Here is an 18,514-nt window from a genome sequence, read left to right on the forward strand (position 1 = left end):
TTTCCCAGGGTTGGCAAAAAGGACCAGGTGCACTCTTACCTGGTAGACATGCTTCTCATGTGTCAGAAAGCGAGGAATCGCCAGTGTCAGCCCCTTGATGTTTCTCATCTCATGTGGACTGAACTCTACTCTGCAGTCATTAACCATAAGGTCCCAATCTACGGTCCCTACTTATTCTACTTTATCAAGGCCACTTGGACCAAGACCTTCCCCGGGGCTGAGTTTGTTGCTCCTGAGCCCATCAAGCTGCGTCAGAAAGACAAATGGGCCAACACCTCCTCTCGTCAGGCTGCCCCAAGGGATTCTGATGACGATCTGCCACGCGTTGAGGATGAGGCCCCTCCAGAGGCTCCTCGACAGGGTGAGGGTTCCCACACATCTGCGGAACCGTCTTGGGCCACACGGCTCACTGACAGGATGAAGACCCTATTCTGTATGCAGGCCAAGGGCCAGTACATCACACATGTTGCTCAGAAGGAGAGTCGCCAACGCGAGAAGTTGATCATGAGGAAGCTTGACATACCCTTCTCCAGCGGTTCTGAGAGTGAGATCACCCCCGAGGCTGAATGGATGGAGAAGCATCGACTTCAGTGGGCTGCATCTGAGGAGGACACCAACGATGGCTCAGATGAGGAGTATCGTGATGAGGAGGACACCGACTGATGTTTCTACCACCTGGGTGTTAAGGCTCCTCTCTGCCTTTTTGGTGTTTCGATGCCAAAGGGGGAGAGAGTGTAGGATTTGCTCGTTCTCTAGTTTTTCTCGTCTATTGGTTTGATAAAACTTTGTTGCTTTCGTTCGCTACCTTTGCTTTATGGTTGAGACTGAGTCGTCAGATCCTATCTTAATGTGAGATATATGTTTTGTCTTGCTTATCTTTTGTCTCAGTATTATCAGTTATTCCTATTATTATTAACCTGTGAGACATAGTATCTTGTGCCAGTATTCCTTTGCTCACATGCTTTGCCATGCTTCAATATTCTTCATCCCTCGTAAGTATGTAGTAAGGATGGCTTAGTCTATATAATCTAGGGGGAGTGTTCTCTCTGTGGTTAGTTGTTGGTATGCACATACCCAGAGGAAACTAGCCCCCTTGTGATATCTTTGAAGTCTGCATATGCCTATCTCTATTTTTCTGTGCAAATCCAACATTGTCATCAATTCACCAAAAAGGGGGAGATTGTTAGGGCATATTTCTCCTAAGTGGTTTTAGTGATTGATGACAATTATTGTGTGGACTAATCTTGTGTCCTGAGCATTTTAGAATATTCTCTTCTAGGCACAAGATGACTCGACGTCCCTCGGAGGATCTCGAAGACGGATTTTCTTCTGCATTTCTCTTCCTAGTTTGAGTCATAGGAAAGTCTTCTTACCAAGAGGGGGTCTGCGTCGGAAAGGTTTGGGTGGAATCCTCACGCACACGCCTCATGCACCCACCCATATTTTAGCTTCAATGGAGCACCATTGTGTTTTCCTTGCCTATGTGAAAAAGGGTAAGCGGTAGTACTGCTGTACCAGCGGTAGTACCGCTCTCAGAGCGGTAGTAACTTTTTACTACCGCTCCAGGATCGGTACTACCGTCCCAGGTGTGGTACTAAACTTTTACTACCACTCCAGGAGCGGTACTACCGCCCGAAGAACGGTAGTAGTTTTTTACTACCGCTCCAAGGGCGGTACTAGCGCCCTCAGTGCGGTAGTATTATTTTACTACCGCACCGACGGGCTTTTTCTCGCATACTTTCCCACGGAGGGGGTGGCACAGTAGTACCCCCTGGTACTACCGTGGTTGGTGAGGAGCTGAGCGGTAGTACTGCTCGTGCATTTATGTGGTAGGTGGGTAACGGTTGGATCTGTCTCCCCCACTATATAAATGCATCTTGTTCTTCCTAGAGCCCACCTTTAACCTCTCTAAGCTCCATTGTTGCTCCACAAGCTCATTTTAGCCCGATCTCTCTCCCTAGCCAATCAACCTTGTTGATTTTCTAGGGATTGCTTGAGAAGGCCTTGATCCACACTTCCACCAAAGGATATTAGATTCCCCCTACTAATCCCTTGCGGATCTTGTTACTCTTGGGTGTTAGAGAACCCTAGACGGTTGAGGTCACCTCGGAGCCACATTCCATTGTGGTGAAGCTCCGTGGTCTTGTTGGGAGCCTCCAAGCTTTGTGTGGAGATTGCCCCAACCTTGTTTGTAAAGGTTCGGTCGCCGCCTTCAAGAGCACCTATAGTGGAATCACGGTACCTTGCATTGTGCGAGGGCGTGAGGAGAATACGGTGGCCCTAGTGGCTTATTGGGGAGCATTGTGCCTCCACACCGCTCCAACGGAGACGTACTTTCTGTCAAAGGGAAGGAACTTCGGTAACACATCCTCGTCTTCATCGGTTCCTGGTTATCTCTTACCTTTACTTTCTATTTGTTTGTGTTGTAGAGTATCTCCTACGTGCTTCTTTACTCGTTGCTAAGTAGCATCATATAGGTTGTCCTCCTAGTGTCAAGTTAATGAACCTTTATGATTGCTACTCCGTATTTATTTAGAAAAACTAAAAATTGGTAGTTGCCTATTCACCCCCCCCCCTCTAGTCAACCTAGCGTTCAGAGATTTTTCTTTCCACTTGCGCAGAAGTTTCTCAACATGATAGCTATTCTTACACGCAAGAAAGTCCTCAGCTATCTCTCCCTCCATAACATAGCGCGTATCAGGCATAACACGCAATTTAGGCATAGTAGCAGGTTGTACTTCAATAGTATCAGCAGTTTGAGAAGTATCATCACGTCTAGCAGCATCTCTAGCAAGTTGTGCATCAAGGAATGCACCTAGTGGTAAAGCAGTATCATGCATAGCATGTATAGTATCAAGCATAGCATCATAAGGCATAGTATCAAGCATAGCATCATCAGGCATAGTATCAAGCATAGCATCATAAGCATCATGGGCAGCAGAAGTAGCATCATCAAGCACAGGCGACATTTCAATATTTCTAGCAGGAGGTGATGTCGCAAACTTACTCAAAACTAAAGGTGAATCAAGTGCAGAGCTAGATGGCAGTTCCTTACCTCTCCTCGTAGTGGAAGGTAGGATTTTAGTTCTTGGATCTTTTGGATTCCTCATAGTGATCAGCAGACGTCAATCCCAAGTGACTCAGAGAATATAGTTGTGCTTCCCCGGCAACGGCGCCAGAAAAAGGTATTGATGTCCCACAAGCGTATGGGATCGCAGCAGTTTTTGAGGGTAGAGTATTCAACCCAAATTTGTTGGTTCGCACGACGGGAAGCAAAATAATATTCTCAAGTATTAGCAGCTGAATGTGTCAGATTCAACCACACCTGAAAGATTAGTGTCTGCAAGCAAAGTATCAGTAGCAAAGTAGTATGATAGCAACGGTGCCAGAAACAATGTGTTGATGGCAGACTATTCCTAACTGTTGTATCAATGGCGCCAGTAAAAAGCCTTGTTGACGGGATGTCGGTGCCAAAAAAGTCTTGCAACAAGTAACAGCGGAGCAGCAAGGAGCAGTAGTAGCAGCAACAACAAAGTAACAAGTAACAGTTGTAGCAACAGTAGCAGCAAAGTGGTAGTAGTAGCAACAACAGCAAAGTGGCCCAATCCCTTTTGTAGCAAGGGACAAGCCTAGGCAAAGTAACTTAGCGAGAACCAGTAGTAAAATACTCGTAGGCAGTGGACCGGTGATGGATGAGTGTGACGGATGTAATTCATCATGTAACAGCTATAACACGGAGAGATATGTGGCTAGCTCCCGTTCATCGATCTAATGTAGGCATGTATTCCGTATGTAGTCATACGTGCTTAGGGAAAAGAACTTGCATGACATCTATTGTCCATCCCTCCCGTGGCAGCGGGGTCCTAATGGAAACTACGGGATATTAAGGTTCTCTTTTTAATAAAGAACCGAACCAACGCATTAACACGCGGTGAATACATGAACTCCTCATACTATGGTCATCTCTGGGAGTGGTTCCGGCTATTGTCACTCCAGGGTTGCCAGGTCATAACACATAGTAGGTGACTACAACTTGCAAGATAGGATCTAAAACACACATATATTGGCGACAACATAATAGGTTCAGATCTGAAATCATGGCACTCGGGCCCTAGTGACAAGCATTAAGCATAGCCAAGTAGTAGCAACGTCAATCTAGAACATAGTGGATACTAGGGATCAATCCCCGTCAAGAACTAACTCGATTACATGATAGATCTCATCCAACTCATCACCGTCCATCAAGCCTACGATGAGATTACTCACAAACGATGAAGAGCATCACGGAATTGTCGATGGAGAAAGGTTGATGATGGCGATGGCGATGATTTCCCCTCTCCGGAGCCCGAAACGGACTCCAGATGAAGAACAGGATGTGGCGGCGCCTCCGTATCGCAAAACACGATGAAACCTTCTCTGTGATTTTTTTCCACACAAAATGGAGGATATTGAGCTGATATTGGGGGCGGTGTGCCACGTGGGCCCCACAATCCTGCACGGCACGGCCTAGGGGGGTGGCCGCGGCCTGTGGGCTTGTGGCCCACTGGCACGCCCCCTCCGGTGGATCTTGGCGCGGGTATTTTTCTTTTATTCCAGAAAAAATCTCCGTAAATTTTCAGGACATTCCGAGAACTTTTATTTCTGCACAAAAACAACACCATGGCAATTCTGCTGAAAACAGCGTAAGTCTGGGTTAGTTCCATTCAAATCATGCAAATTAGAGTCCAAAACAAGGGCAAAAGAGTTCGGAAAAGTAGATACGACGGAGACGTATCATCGAGCACCTTATGACAGTTGGGTAAAACCCCTCCAAACAATAGCTAAACCCAATCCCTTGCTCCCAAACTCATAGAGTAGGTGGCTGACATCAGTGCCTAACTCGAGTCAAGTGACCTCTCTCTGGTTCAAAGTAGATAAACCAAAATCTCCAATTTGAGCTTCAGCCCAAGGCTGACAGCACCTGTTTCCATGTCTTCCTTTGACCAGCCGAGGTTCCCATGGGACTCCAACGGCTAGGCATCTCCAAGCCAGTGCAGAGGACATGCTAGACACGTCCAAGGTAGCCCAGAGCGCACCAGCATGCCGTGGCATGCCAAAGCTGCGCTCTGGGCGCGCTACAGATAGCAACCGAGGTGGGGGCGACTCCCTCGGCTAGTTCCAGCCTCCCCGCGGTGTCTCTCCTCTCCACCGACAGCCTCTCTTCATCAGGAAGCCCTCAGGGTCCCTCCTCTCCCGAGCTAAGAGCCGGTGGACGCGTGCCCGTGCGCATCGAAGCGGCCAGAGGAGCGCGGCCATGATAGCTCGCCTCTCCTCTCTCCCTCTCTCTCTCAAAGTGAGTCCTGGAGGTCCAAAACCACGTCCTGAGACCGTGGTTTCGACCCCGGCCTCTCTATGCACCCTCATGCACGCCACGGTGGATCACTGGCGCTCCCGAGTCGGCTCACCGTCGCGGGCCTATAAATAGCACCTCCCTTCGCTCTAGAACCCCTCACTCCACCTCACCGAGACCTCAATCACCTCTCTATCCACCCCGTTGAGCAAGCAGAGCCCCGGTGCTCGAGATCGACCGAGGCCCCTCCGCATCGGAGCTCTGGTCGATCTCCGGCTACACATCGGCTCTCGCATCCCTCTGCCCACCAAAACCGTCCCCTGACACCAGGAAGCTTTCCCCTCTCTGCCCCGAGCAAATCCGTGCTCGTAGCTGCCACCTCCACCTTCACCCCGAAACCCCTCTGTCGCGGCAACCTCATTGCCGGTGAACCAGAGCCCCTCCGCAGTCGACTCGACCACCAGAAGGTAGGCGACGACGAGTTGGACCCATTCCTGCCGTCGTTAGGGCCCGAGGACGTCGGTAGCCACGCCGGCGTGCTCCTCCTCCTCTCTGGCCAAAGGTAGGGGACGACCCCGAGAGGTGTGCCCCACCTCTCGGTGGCCAATCTATCTCTCCCTCGTTGCCCGCAGCCACTGACCGCACGGGCCCGCGCGTCAGGTTCAAACCTGACGGCGCGCGCGCCTCGGCAGGCTGTTTGGCTGGCCTCTCGGCCGGCCCAGTCCCAGGCCAAGCCAGGCAGGGGTTGTAGCCCTTTTTCTTTTATTTAAAACCTGGTTTTAAATGATTTTTGTAAAAATATTTATCGAGTGAAAAATTATAATTCTTCCACTGTTATTTTTCTAAAAATGTGTAGTATTTAACAGAACCCTTGGGTGAATTTTTTCAACAACTATTCTGTTTTATAATAATAAAAATGGTTAAATTGGAATATTTTTGCTTCTCTTAAGTTGTTTTTAAAAATATTTTTCCACCAAAACGAGAGACTAACATTTTTAAAATAACAATATTGATTTATCAAAACTAAACAACATTTTTAAAGTGACATTGTGATCTTTTTTGGAGTGAGCCACTTATTGCTTTTTATTTATTACGACGATAGAAAACCCGTGTGACGAAGGAGTTGGACTTGAAGACCCCGTAGACCCTGGGTACCTAGCTGACCAAGGCAAGCAGCCCTTTGACCATGTCTCAGCATATGTTATATTTCATGCTAGTAAAGCAAATATTTCCGTTGCATATGATCATAAGTGTCGGTAAATCATTGAAGTTATGTTACCGAAGGCTCCTCCGGAGCACTTGCATTGAGCTTGATCCTACCGCCTATAAGGATCACGCTAATATCATGTTGACAAGTAAAGCTAGAATAGTAGTAGCATGAGCATGATGTTGGTATAAATCAAAGGTTTATGAAAACCCCGTCGGGTGCCACTAATGCCCGAGGGTGATGATGAGTTAGGTGGCCACTTTTGGTGAAGTGGTGCACCGGGTATTTTGTGTGTGTATGGTTTCGGAAATGGGAATAGATTTATGATGTGTCGACCGTCCCAACCTTACATGTACGACCACGTTACCCCTTTATGGGACGCGGCTTTGTTGATTACTCTGGCCGGTGCTAGCATAGAGCCACATTACTAGTGGCGGGAGTGATGTGTGGTCACTCTCGTGATGCGGTCATGCCAGGTAGGGCGACTATGCCATTTTTACGTGTTCCACGCACACTGTTGGTCCCCGCATGGTTGCTACTATCCAGAGTCGGTAGTCGTAAGACGTACAACATGTGTGCTGGGTACCAATCGAGTGGACCTCTTTGTCTAGTATCGTCACGGGAAAGGCATTGATCGGGTACTTACCTCGGGTATGTTATATACCACGAGTCGTGGATGACACGGAAGTTTCTTGGATCTCGTGGGTCCGGCGTACTACCTCTACAGAGTGTAAAACTATTCGAATAGTTGTGTCCACGGTCAAGTACAGTTGGGTGGTGCTTCTTAAACTACGTCCAGACATTTCCGTATAAACCAAGTGTGTGTGTTTAATGGTGTTTTTATAACAGAGTTGATATGACCAATTTTGGTGACTTGGCATATAGGGTGAACCCGGAGTGTTCAACCCTTGACAGATATAATTATATCTATAACCTGTTCTTCAAATCAACATCTAGTTTATGATGCATAACCAGGAGCAAGTTTATTCATAGATAAGATGATATCCACCAAAGATGCAAATTACTTGTTATCCTTTCAATTGCATTGTTCATATCATGGGATGTTTGCGAGTACATTCAAAAGTACTCATTGGCTTGCCACTGGTTATATTATTGACCAGACATGGAAGGACCGGAGTTTGGAGAAGAGTACGTCTTCGGGGACAGCCCTGTGAACTAGGACGCTTCTGAGTCAGAATGCCTGTTGGTGTAGGCTGATGGCATGGGCACCCGCTTAGCCCTAAGTTTCCACTACTAGTTGTATCCGTGTGATTTGGACTTATAGGCCCCACATTGTGAACTTGACCACTCGGTCACGTGATGTAATAATTCGGTACTTGGATGTAAGACTCTTATTATTTAGTATCTGTGTGTTCGGTGAGCATTGATCTCTGGGATCTCTGAGCACGTTCATTTGGCGATCTCGACCCGTACGTCGGGGTCCCCTCATCGACAGTAGCCCCCAGGCCCATGACGTGCATGTTCCACCCATTTGGGACGAAATGACACGAGGCCCATCAAACTTCCGGGCCTAGGGGCGACAGGTGGAGTCTTGTGCGGAATGGCGCCTCCACTACCCATGACCCCTTGATAACCGCCGCCTCAACCATAAAGATGGCCCACGCCAAAATCCGCAGCCTTCCTTTCTCTCCAACCTCCAAATATTCATTTGCAAACGTCGCGTCCATGGGTCCCAAGAGGAAACTCCCTACGATCGGGAAAGGGAAGAAGAACGCACAAGAGTAGGTGCCATCAGAGCCAGCTTCGACAAGGGGCAAAGGCCCGGGGCGCGCTTCAACCGCGGCAATGGGGGCCTCCTGGGGCGGGACGCCTTTCCTAATTTTAATAGTTGGAAAGTTGTAGCAATTGTACGAAGTCAAGCACACCATACACATGCAAGTCTAAGAGAATAGTGGGGAAAAGTAAAGACATGCACATGTAAGTAAGGAGTAGAGGTAGGAAGATCAAATGCAAAGATGACACAACGATTTTTGGCATGGTTCTGATAGGTGGTGCTATCGTACGTCCACGTTGATGGAGACTTCAACCCAGAGAAGTAACTGCTACGAGAGTTCACAGAGGGATCCACCCACGAAGGGTCCACAAAGAAGCAACCTTGTCTATTCCATCATGGCTTACGTTCACGAAGGACTAACCTCGCTCAGGGTACATCTTCACGAAGTAGGCAATCTCCTTTCCCTTACAAACTTCTTGGGTCAACTCCACACGAAGTCGGAGACTCCCAACCGACACCTAACAAATCATGGAGACACCACTCTCCAAAAGGTAATATATGTGGCAGTATGATGAACTACTTGCTCTTGTGCTTAAAATGATAGTCTCCTCAACACTCAATCACTCTCTCATAGATTTGGCAGAGGTAGAAGAGATTGATTGGGTGGTAAGAAACTTGGGGAGGCTAGAAATCATGATTCATGTGGTACGAATGGAATATCTTGATCTCAACACATGAGTAGGTGTCTCTCTCCTAGAAAAATGTATGAGGCAAGTGTTGGATCGTTCTGAGCGCTTTCTCTATGAGTGAGAGGTAGGTGGAGGGGTATATATATGCATCTCCAAATATCCAACCGTTACAACATTATTGCCCCACTTGGTGAAAGTAAAGTAGAAACTTGGTTGCACCGACTAGTGCAAAATGTGGCAAGTTTTGGCATTTTTGTGAGAACGATATATAGATCTCGGAGGGTCCGATTTTGGCTGGCCTAGGCAGTTACGAGATTCGATGTCACCAATTCTTAACCCTCGGAAATGGTGATCCTTAGAAATAGGTAGACAAAGAGTTGGTCACTGATTCTCGGCCAGACCGAAGTTGAACTTGGTGGTACCGAGATCTTAGGGTTTGTCATTGGATATGTCTAGGGTAAAATTTTGTATCGTCGATTTGGAAATATTGGTGGCACCGAATTTGGACTTTGGGATTTGGACGGAATATTTGTGGGAGGATTTTATGAGTATTTTTGGTGGCTAATCTCTAAGCACTTGAGCAACCAAATCGTCATAGACACCTCATTCCCTTTTAATAGTATTGCCTTTCCTATGGAGACAAGTGTGATTTCTCACAAAATGCAAAATGTAGAGTCTTGAAGCTTATTGCCAATATATGTTCCTTGCATCTAGGGGATCTCCTCACAATCCTTAGACAATCCATTCATTGAACTTTTCCTAAAATATACTTGGTAGAATCATTAGTCCAATGACTTATATGTTATTATTAATTACCAAAACCACCTAGGGAGAAGTTGTGATTTCAATCTCCCCCTTTTTGGTAATTGACGACAACATATAGATAAAAGCTTCAACATAAAATATAATCAATGAATAGCATCATCGCTTTGAGAAGTATGTGATAAGCAAGAGCACTCACTAAATTTGTGCATTATTTTAAATTTGCATTTGAATGCAAATGCAGAATCAATTAAGATCATGGGATTCTCTTCCATGTCACATACATCTTGGTGGTGCACATAAATGATATGAGGGGATTACAATGCACATAACACCAATAATGAGTGAATGATCATCAGATATATATCTAAAGGATAGGAATTAGTAGTATCAAACATAAAACGTATGATCAATCAGTACAAGGTTTAAGACATCAAAAGATAAACCAAATGTTTAGAAACCAAGGAGAGCAACCAAAAAGCATCTCTCTCTCTCTTGAAGCCCTATGATCTATAACACTTCTCCCCTTTCACAACAAGTTACCAAAAAATCAAATGCATAGAGCTACGCGTCGCTCTGGGCACATTCTCCTCTGTAGATGTGGAAGGAGTCGATGGGAGAGCGTCGGGTAAGGCTTCAGCTAATGTCCTCTAAGGTGGTGGTGGTGTAGACATTGGAGGTGTAGGACATGATGGAGCTGATTGAGATGGTCTCGACTCTGGAACTAGCACGACATAATATATAGCCCGTGTCCTACCGAATGTGTGTGTGGAGAGGAGGACTATCATCATCGTCATTGGAGTTGGGAGCAGGCACTGCATCTCCCTCTTGCTTCAACTGGTTGACCATGGTAGTCAGATTAGTCACCTTGATATCCATGTCATGAAATTTTGTTCCCACTATTCTCTCAAGGCTCTTCTGATTCGGTAGAATGTATTTGATGTTCTTATCCATACCTTGGATGGTGCTGATAAGAAATGCCATCTAATCACTCTTGGTCTTGGGCACTGGAGCACTAGTGGTTGTAGCTTCATCTACCTGGGCCTCAGCCTGTGATGTAGCTGATGCGGGATGGCTTGGATCCATCGCCACAACATTCTCCTCGAATTCTGGCTTGAGTGGCAGGTGTTGACGTTCAAGTAGATAAATGCTCTTTCCAACCTTGGAGTTGATCAACAGGTGAATATATGGAGCATATTCACAAGGCCTATTCTGGCCATCAGCAATCCTGTTGATTGTCTCAACAATCAAATCCATCACCCTAATCCTGGTGTGGATGTCTATATAATGCATCATATTAGTGGAGTGCCCCGTGATCATCTTGTCATCACCTGAGTTGGGCATCAAGGTGTACTTCATAATAGTGTTTGTGGTGGGTAGTCCTTCTTACAAGAACTAGACAGATCCAAGTTTGTATGTCTTTAGATATTGCTTGGGAATTGGGTTGTACATGTGGGCCATTTAGTTGTGGTTCATCTTGTCCTCAACATAAACGTCCATATCCCCATCCTATACCTTTGGGGATCCTAAGATGGTAGCACGGTCATCAACAAACTATTTATAGCTTGTGCTTTCAGTCATCCGTACAATTTTATTGAAAGGATCGATATGGTTGACTAGAGGGGGGTGAATAGGCAACTAATTTTTTTAAGCTTTTCTATAAAACAATTAGGTTTAGCACCAAATAGGTTGTTCAGATATGCAACTCGGAGAGCAGCCTATATGATGCTAACAACAACAATAATAAGCAAAGAGTAAATACATGTAAATGTAAGAAATAACCAGAAGTAGAACCGATGAAGACGAGGATGTGTTCCCTAAGTTCCTTTCCTTTGAAGGGAAGTTCGTCCCCGTTGGAGAGGTTTGGAGGCACAATGCTCTCCAAGATGCCACTAACACTACAAGAAATATGGTCGATAATCACCCACCATTTTGGTCCAAAAATCGTCATTGGTATCATGCTACGACCTTTTTTTGACCAAATTCAGAATGTCAACAATTCATCAAGAACAAACAAACATGACATTTTTAATGTTTTGGTCAAGTATTATTTGACCAAAACAATTAAGTCATAAAATCTTTGATCAAAAGTTTTGGTCATTACATGTGTACGTGAGCCACGTAGGATCTGACATGACATCAACCACGTGGCTAAGGTGATGACATGACAGGTCAACAACGAATGAAAAATAAAGTCACAATTTTACTAGGTGTGACCAAATCAGGCACCTAAATGGGCCAAGCCCAACAATTCATTCCATTTTTTGTTTGGATTTCAGTTTTTGTTCTGTGTTCATAAACCAATATTTGATATTTTAACCCATTACTGTTTTTTATCTAGGACGAGGCCTTATTTTTACACAGTTTTTATACGCTAGGCATCGTAAAAAATTCCAACAAAAAACACATTATAATAAATAGTTCCGCTCATTTCACCAATACGCATCATGGCAGATACTTTACAAACATGCATCACATAAACTAGTTCAGCCTTCAACTCCAATACAAATCCAGTGTTAGTATTGTACAACCAATATATTGCACACAGCTGGAATCATTGTGGCTTCAATGGAGCACATTAAAGAACACAAATTAAATTATTCACAACGTCGTCCGTCTTCCACTGTTCCACTTCATCTGAGTAGCCAATTTTAAATTGAGGGACATCCTGACATTAAAAAGGATCACAAATGAGAAGAACATATAGACGGGAAGATTGTGAGGTTAACACACAATAAACTGAGGTTAACACAAGTATTATTTCCAAATCATACAATGCCAACCTAAAATAAAATTCCAGCATGAAACTATAATTTTCTAGGTGCACATCAAGTACTATTTTGAGTTGACGACAACAAGTATTGACCAAGTTGAGAGTCCAATTCCAATACGTGAATCACATAGTAAGGAAAAGTAACTTTTTAGGAACCGAAGGAACAAAAAACTTTCCATTCATAGCACGCACAGGCTGAGCCCAAGTCAGATAGATATAAAAAATGCAACAAAGGAATGCATGCCTAATAAATTACCTTACGGGGAGAAAAAAGCTTTTGGAAAAAAATTGGAAGAAAAACTAAACACGCACACTTAAATCTGTCAACTGGCCAGCCTCCTAGCATGTATACGTGCATAAACTCATGCATTCACATTCCATCTAAAGGATGAATAACAATAATAAAAGGATAGTGGAATATTAGACATACTAGTCGTCAACCCATGCGTCCCCACGGGCTAGTCCATTAAACATAGGCATATATAATTTTACCTTGCAATATTTGATAGAAATTAAAATGGAAAAATAATTAGAATGTTTTTCTAATTGCTTGCAACTAATAACACAAATCAATGCATATTGGCTATTGTGTGATGAACAGTAATTATTTCAATTAATTGCAGATCTGACAATTTTCGTATATGTACAAACTATATTACACTAATATTTAATTATGTAATCATATATTTTGGTTCTGGTTGGTAGATATATAACACATATAATGATGAAACACATAGTACACTACAACATGTCAATATCAGTCATATATAAGTTATTTATGTACAACATAGAACAATACACCATTTTGTAGAACATGATTAATGTGAAGGCCCAATCCCAGGCATGCATGGTCAAATGGATGCCATGGCCAATATAATCTATACGGATAAAAGGAAAACATTTGTACACATATTTTTACTGATATATCAGCCATGCAAAATTATTATACATCATTCAACTCATCAATTTGGAACTTGCTAGTGCATGCAGATTTATATGCGTACTTCTATTTTTCTCATATCGGTTCTTTGGAAGATAACATAGAGAATTTCCAATGGGCAGAGCTAGCAGGTGGCCAACGACATAATATTGATCTGAAATATAATTGGGAGTTTCGTTTTCCACTTCTAAGAAATAGAATGATCTAATGAATAATGAAACTGTTTATAATAAATAGTTGTTCAACACATCTTTGGAAATCCCTCTGTAAATTAATATAAGTGAGTTTAGATTACTAAAGTACTGTTTTAAATACTCTTATATTAGTTTACGGAGGGAGTAAATAAATATATATTTGTACACTGCACGCATGTGGTGAATACGTGGATCTATTTTCTGTTTTAAATACGTTAATATAAGTACTGTTTTGTAGAATTTATTTTACATGCAAATTACCAGTTGTGTGCTCGTATTATATTTTCTACATTCTCCAATTATTCTAGCAAATGAGAAAGAAGGACATTCCTGTAGTTTCTTAGGTAGAAACTTCATGCCAACAATGAATATATGCACGGTCAGTGGAAAACTTCCTGTAGTTTTATGCTTTCAAGCCATCTATGCTTAGACGTGCTTGAAAAGAAACCTGCTGTTACCTGCACTATGGAGGTTTCAGTAAGTATACCTTCAGTTGGGAGTTATCCACGTCATGAAGTGCTTCTTCGCCGGCTTGGGAATCCACCAGGTTGCACTTTTGAAGTTCTGCATTGCACACAAAGTTGTCAGTAGCAACAGAGCATAATTCCACCGTAATTCGGCGCTTGGTTCTAGTAGATGTTAAAATGACAACCGAATTGTCAATGAGCAGGCCATAAAGCTACATTGACAGTGCAGCGCCACCGAATCTACAGTTGTAAAAGACGCATAAATGAACAGAGCTATCGTCTCCATTCAGGCCTCTCCCACCTTTTCCTTCCCGAGTCATCATCTTTCTCATGAAAAAGCAGCACTGCACTGTCATCCGTCTCGTCAAGGCCCAGTTGCTGATCAGTGATCACTCATCTCGGTCTGGATTCTACTGCACTAGTGACAGAATCTTTATTCTTACATGAGGCCACCCATGTTTGTTCTTACTATGGCGATTGCAGCTAGGAACTGAACAAAGAGTAAGATGATTGAGATTATTCTGTTGTCTATGAAATATTATTATTTTCAGTTTGCTTTTCACCAAACTGAAATGACATCTATTTAGAAGTCAAGATTTAGGGGCTATTTGGTTAGGCGCTCAGTTTGCCACGCCCAAGCAGAGGCAGGTGTGGCACGCCACACAATGTGTGGCGGCTGGAACGAACAACACCCCTTAGCCGAATATTTGTACAGCAAAAGCTCCGGCAAGCTGTGGCGAGCCGAAGTTTAGTAACAACCAAACAACATCCTAGGAAACTGTGGCATGCCACATGTTTGGCGTGGCTAGCTGAGGCTGGCAACCAAACAGCCCCTACCTAATAAGTATATAAAAAATAACGTGTGGACTCAGCATCAAGACACGTACCATTTTGTTCTTCAAAAGAAGAAAAGGAACGACATGCATACTTTGCTAAAAAAGTATGCGTACTATGCTAAAAAATGCATGCATGACTGTATTAATTCATGTTAAAGCGTTTGATGAAAATGAAATGAGCACTTTTTTTCCAAAGTGCTGTTATTGCAAGGCAAAAAAAATTGGATGCATTGAAGATGAAAAAAAACTGACAAAAGATCCAAAGTTATGCCCAGAATTCAGATGGGGAATTGGATCCCACGTTAACAAATGCAATTCTTAAGGGGATGAAAGCCTAGTTTCCAAGGACCATAAGAAAATCACACACGCTCGCTCAAAGTGTTCCGATCTTGTATAAAGCGGGGTGGAAGTCTAGAAGCATGGTACTCATAATTTATCGGTTCTGATTGTGTGAAAATCTGGAAGTAAATCAGAGTGTAAGCTCTCAAATCAATTCAAAATTCAGAGAATTACCTTGGGATTTTAACCCCAGGAATCACTTAACGTGTACTAAGCCAAACTGATTCTTCACCATAACCAAGAATTCAAGAAATAGTCCGGCAGTACTTGGCGTATATGTCGGCTGATGTACTCGAATCGCTACCAGTCCAACACGTAACAAGAAAAACTGAATCTTGGCATGACAATAATGCAAGAAAACAATCAGGAAGAAGTAAAACTGAATCTTGACATGACAATAATGCAAGAAAACAATCAGGAGGGCCGGCGGGGAGAAGATGTGTGGATATACGTTGCCAAAAATGATGAGCCAGCAGTCTGTCCTTGGTGTTGTGCTTGGACACCTCACACCTCTTCCAGTATCAGCGCCTCATCTCCCTCCCTCCCTGGAAGCAGAAACCTGTTAAGCTATCAACACCTCGTACATGCATGGAGGCAACACAATTCACACGTATGGACAATCAAAACTTGTACGATTTTACTGGCATTCATTATTCACAGGCTATGATGCAACTTATTATGGACATTGTAAGAACCGGGCAGATTTATGCTAGCTACGTGCAGATCCATTAATAAGTACGGCAGAACTCAAACTTTTGCAGAAACATGTAAGAAACCAACATTGTTTTTAATGACTTCTAAGCGTCATTGAGGATCAGTGGTTACACGTTACAGTTTGCTTACTTCTGAGATCCAAAATAGAACATCAAAATTCTGTAGCAGGATGTAGAGGAACATAAAAACAAGTGATAATTGGATCTATGCAGCAAGCAAAAGTGGGAGGAGGGAAGGACAGAGGTACCTCGGTTCAGGAGGGGAGTAAAAGTAGGACGACGCCGATGGTGGCAAAGATGTCCTCGTTGGAGGGAGAACCAACCGTTGCCCTTTGTTGACTATGCAGGTACGGTGGCAGGAGGGGCATCTAGTGGCGTCCGTGGAGAAGTTGCGCCAAGCAGCAGGAGAGGCAGCTTAGACGGCATCCATTGCTTGACGGGAGATGCAAATTGGTGGAAGATTTCCACACATTCGGAGGTGGGAGGGGGAGATATGGACGGAGTACTTCAGAGGCGAGGCAGATCTCAAACCACCGGCCAGAGTAGAGGATGGACGCCGGTGGCCGGAGATCAGGCAGGTGGCGGCTGCAGCGGGTGAAGGAGAAACCCTAGGAGCTGGTGGCCGGTGGGTGTTTGGTTATCTCAGATTTGTGAGGCTCCCTTCGGAAGACAGATGAGGGGATTTGGACTTGTGGCGCAAAGTTTGGTTCGGGGGAGGGATTTTTGGGCGAGTTTTTCTCTCCTAAAATTGTGGGCACTTTCATATCTCGCTGATAAATGGGCCCAAACATCCGCTGGTGTAAATAAACGCGTGGCAAACCAAAACATTTCCCGCGCTATCGATGCAAGACACACATGAGTTCATGTACGTGGCAATTGGGGGGGCATTTGCTTTTGTCAAGGCTGGTAGGCATGTACTCCTCCGTTTCTAAATATAAGTCTTTTAAGAGATTTTACTAAAAGGATTATATACGGATGTATATAGACATATTTTAGAATATAGATTCATTCATTTTGCTCCGTATGTAGCCCTCTAGTGAAATGTCTAAAAAGACTTATATTTAAGAACGGAGGGAGTACGTGGCACCTACAGAGGATTTATTTTTTAAAATAAATTGGTAGAAAATAATATTTCCCTTATTTTGAGAATAAAATGATATTTCCTTAGAGTGTATTTTTCATGAATTTTCTTTCGTTTAGAAGGCCAATGAGCTATAGGTAAATCGTAGTTTGTAGTAGTAAGACGAAGAGCGAGGAGTCGTCAATAAATTAACGTTAGGCAGAACATTAATGAGTGTGCCGGAAAATCACTCGTGTAAGATGTATATATTTTTATTTAACATAAGTTGGTTAGGTATTAGTGGAATTTGTCACTATATGTTGGATGTAATTCAAACTGAAACACACTTATCTAAAGTATATCTAAAAAAATTGGACATGAAATAATATAGGTAATCCATATAAAATTGTACAAAAAAAGTTGAAATAGATTTAAATACTTGTACAATTGAAAGAAAATCATGTTGCTTTACAAGATGTAGTGTGTTCAAATCCTGCTATGTTCTTTTATTTTTCTCAATATTCTATTTGTATGTGTCAATTAGGTTCTCCCACATGTAAGGTGGGCTTTGCATATTAGCGAATCCTACTCCTCGGATATGGGTCTCACCAATTATTCGGGTCCTACATGTTAATATAGATATAATTTGTTGTCTCGCGCACATAGGCTAGACTAACATGTATGCACGACATATGGTCAAAATTACTAAATGTATACATGACATTGATGAGGTGTTTGTCCAGACACCCAATCCAAGTCAATGGTCTTATTAATTTGGTCAAGGAAGACCCGAGATAGGGCTATGGCTAGTGATATATCTTTCTATGACCAATCGATTCAATGAGAACATGACCTTTTGACATCAATGGTCGTAATGGTGTGGAGTTAGGAGCCCTCTTGGACACTCCATGGCAATTTCGTAAATTTTGGTCATAGTTCTATGACCTATTGATCATGGTCATTATATTTTTGTCATAAATGAGCATATTTCTTGTAGTGTAAGGCCATCATATTCTCCTCACGCCCTCACACAGTGCGAGGTGTCGTGATTCCACTAAGTGATGCCCTTGAAGGTGGCAACTGGACCTTTATAACAAGGTTGGGGCTCTCTCCACAACTTATTTGGAGCCTCCCAACAAAACCACGGAGCTTCACCACGATGGAACGTGTCTCTGAGGTGACATCTTCCATCTAGGGTGCTCAAACACCCAAGAGTAACAAAATCCACATAAGAACTTGCGGGAATCAATTTTCATTTGGTGGAAGTGTAGATCTAGGTCTCCTCCTTCAATCCCTAGCAACACAACAAGTTTGGGTGGCTAGGGAGAGAGATCGGGTAAGAAAGCTTCAGTGCATCAATGGAGGAGAGAGAGAGGTAAGAGATATGGGGGAGGAAGAAGAAAACCCCCCTTATATATGCCCCCTAGATTTCTAAACGTTACAACAAAATTGCACACGACGATACAACCG

General features: G+C 43.6%; 1 long non-coding RNA gene across 2 annotated transcripts; it reads right to left on the minus strand.

The window, feature by feature from the left end:
- Positions 1-12,113: 12,113 nt before the first annotated feature.
- Positions 12,114-16,676, minus strand: LOC123428325. Of its 2 annotated transcripts, none has more exons than XR_006622531.1 (4): positions 16,233-16,676; positions 15,723-15,830; positions 14,117-14,193; positions 12,114-12,390 (listed from the first exon to the last, which is right to left on the minus strand). It is a non-coding gene; the product is annotated as an uncharacterized LOC123428325 (long non-coding RNA). The 2 variants fall into 2 exon arrangements; XR_006622530.1 differs by having other exon boundaries at positions 15,723-15,816; positions 16,233-16,668.
- Positions 16,677-18,514: the final 1,838 nt, after the last annotated feature.

The sequence above is a fragment of the Hordeum vulgare genome, chromosome 1H (genome assembly GCF_904849725.1).
Source record: "Hordeum vulgare subsp. vulgare chromosome 1H, MorexV3_pseudomolecules_assembly, whole genome shotgun sequence".
Lineage (NCBI taxonomy): Eukaryota > Viridiplantae > Streptophyta > Magnoliopsida > Poales > Poaceae > Hordeum > Hordeum vulgare.